Consider the following 2931-nt stretch of genomic DNA (forward strand, 5'->3'; position numbering starts at 1 on the left):
GGCTGTAAAGATGATAGCCACTTTCGGCTAAGAGTCGGCTCCCAACACCTGTGCCATTGAGATGGAAGGACTACTAAGCTACAGGGTGAACCTGTGTCATTAAAGTTGCAGAAAATATACCAGAGGGCTGAAAGATGGCTTAGAGGGTAAGGATGCTTGTCTCCAAGTCTGATTTTATTCACAACCTGAGTTTGTGAATAACCCACATGGTAGAAGAAGGGAACTGACTCACTCACACACTAATCTGAGAAACGGGGCAGGGAAGAGGGAAAGAAGATAGAGGGGGAAGGGGGAGGGGAAAACAGGGAGGGAAGGAGGGAGGGAGGGAGAGAGAGAGGGAAGGAGAGAGAGAAAGAGAGAGAGAGAGAGAGAGACAGAGACAGAGAGAGACAGAGAGAGACAGAGAGAGACAGAGAGATTCACCACAGGAATGGGTCTGTACTGGAGTAACTAACAATGGGTAGAGATCAATGGGTGGAGATTAGAAGGTGGCTTATGGGGGAAGTATTGCTGACCCTTACTTTCAACTCACTGGACTTAGATCAAAAAGAGATTTTGCTTTTGTTTGAGACAGCACCTTGCTATATAGCCCTAGCTGGCTCAGAATTTGCTATGTAGACCAAAGTTGCATCAAACTTTCAGTGATCTTCCTGCCTCTGCCTCTCAAATGCTGGAATTATGAGTGTGTGTTACTATGTCAGGAAGTAAAGCGATTTTTTTTTTTAATGAATGCCAGTGTGACAGGGTTACAGGAAAAAGAGTATCCACATGAGTCTCTCCCACTTTACATTTAGTTCATAGAAACATTTAAGAGGACACAATATGAAGTCCTACAAATAGATATGCCAAAGTGGCTGATATTTGTGATGTTAGGGACTCTGTTTCTATACCAAAGTCAACATTTGTCTATATGTACATTAAAACCCAAGCAATTTAAAGATTTAACACAGCAAAACTAAATCAAGGGCTTAATTCCCCTATGAAAGGAAATATGTTGCCTTCATTCGTCCAAGTAAATTGATTGTACCCTCCATATGCCAGGGTGAGGTTTCTGGTGATCAACATGATAATATCACTGTCCTTCCACACCAACTCTCTATACCAGATTGGGAAAAGAGTAGGTAATGGGGGTGGATCAGAAAATAAACACAAATAATACCAATCTCACACGACAGGTGCTGCAGAAAAGGGGAAAGAGTTGGTAGTTGGTGTGAATTTGAAGGAGAAAGTTTCCTTTGAGTAGGACTAGGCTGGCATTATATTTTATATAAGTCCAAATGGAAACCACTGGAAGTTTTTCAGCATGATCATGTTTTTTTTTTTTTTTTTTTTTTGTCTTTCTCTGGTTGCTTAACAGAAAATATTCAAAAGGTGAGGAGAAATGTCAGCTGGAATGCCGGGGGAACCTTCAGTGTGAATCCAGGGGGAATGTCTGTTTTCTGAATGGATGCAGGGGTTGATGTGAATGGGGGATTTGGGGAATACATTTTGAAGGGGAAACAATGGGATTTTGAGGCACCAGATATTGAGAGAGCAAACACATGTGAATAATCAAAAATACCTCCCAACGTTTCTTTGTCTTTACTTCAGCTACAATCATACTCAGCAAGAACCAAATAATGAAAAGATAGCTTAATTCTATTTTTAAAAATGGGGCCAGTAGATAGTCAACAATCCCAATGAGTAAGTTGGAAGTGGGGGGAAAGGAAGCAGATATACAAACAAATGCATAATGCCAGGAAACAGACAAAACCTGCGCACTCAGAGATTGGGGTAGGAAAAAAAATGAAACATTCAGCCTTGGTTAAATACAGTACAGTTTCATTCTGGTGTCCCAGTGGACATTAACCGAACACTGCAGCTCTGGGGACAGGCATGTATAACAAAAAGCAACAATGATGTGCCAGAGGCGGAGTATCAACCCAAAGCTGATCCGTGAAGGAAGGTGTAACATCCCTCAGCTGTAGACAAGGAAGAAAACCCAGGAAAGACACAATAACTGAAATAGGTCCAGTTGTGTTTGAAGTAGAAATATCATCTTGAACCAATCACATAAAGAAAAATGGGAACAAATTTCCTGTCCTCATGAATGTTAAGGAGTGACAGGGATTTTGGTGCGCTGGTCCTCTCAGGATGATAACGTTGTAAATACACAAAACCACTGTAATTTTTGTACCACACACAACACTAAGTACTTTATCTACAATATCTCATTGATCTTTTACAACCATCATGGGGGAACGTGTACTACTGATAAATGCAGAGCTTAATGAAGGGTGTGTACTAGGTCATACTGCCTGGGTTCAAGTTCCAGCACTGCCGCTTGCCAGAAATGTGACTTTGGGCAGGAGATGTCATCCTTATGTGCCTGAGTTTGACCACTTACAGATTTAATAGGATGTGGTAAAAACTTTATAGGTCCTCTGGGAAGTGTACATGAAGCTCCAAGGGGCAAGAGAAAAGAACAATGCCTAGCACGGAGTGATATTCAATGAGCAACAGCGGCTGTTAGGATCATCTCTCTTTTTCTGGGAAACCGTTAGAAACTGAGAGATGTTTAACTTGCCTAATACCAAAGAGATGGAATGTGTGAAAGCCAGGGCTTGAGCCTCATCTGCCTTTCACATCCAGTGTCCTAAAATACTTTCCTTTTCCAGATAGGTGACCTATTTTCCACCCCCACCTCACCCCTAGTCTGGGACTTAACAGTTGTGTTTCAAGTATTCATGTCAATTGCATTGGGCTGGTCCTATAGATCAACTTAAACTAAAGGATAGAAAGGACTCAGACAGTTCTAGACCTGGTCCAAAGCAGGGCTGGCAGCTTCTGCCGTGTGCTCTTGAGAGCCCTGATCTGATCTTTCACATAGTTTCCCCACCTCCACCTCTCTCTCTCTCTCTCTCTCTCTCTCTCTCTCTCTCTCTCTCTCTC

This window comes from Grammomys surdaster, unplaced genomic scaffold (genome assembly GCF_004785775.1).
Source record: "Grammomys surdaster isolate TR1022 unplaced genomic scaffold, NIH_TR_1.0 136, whole genome shotgun sequence".
In the NCBI taxonomy this organism is placed as follows: domain Eukaryota; kingdom Metazoa; phylum Chordata; class Mammalia; order Rodentia; family Muridae; genus Grammomys; species Grammomys surdaster.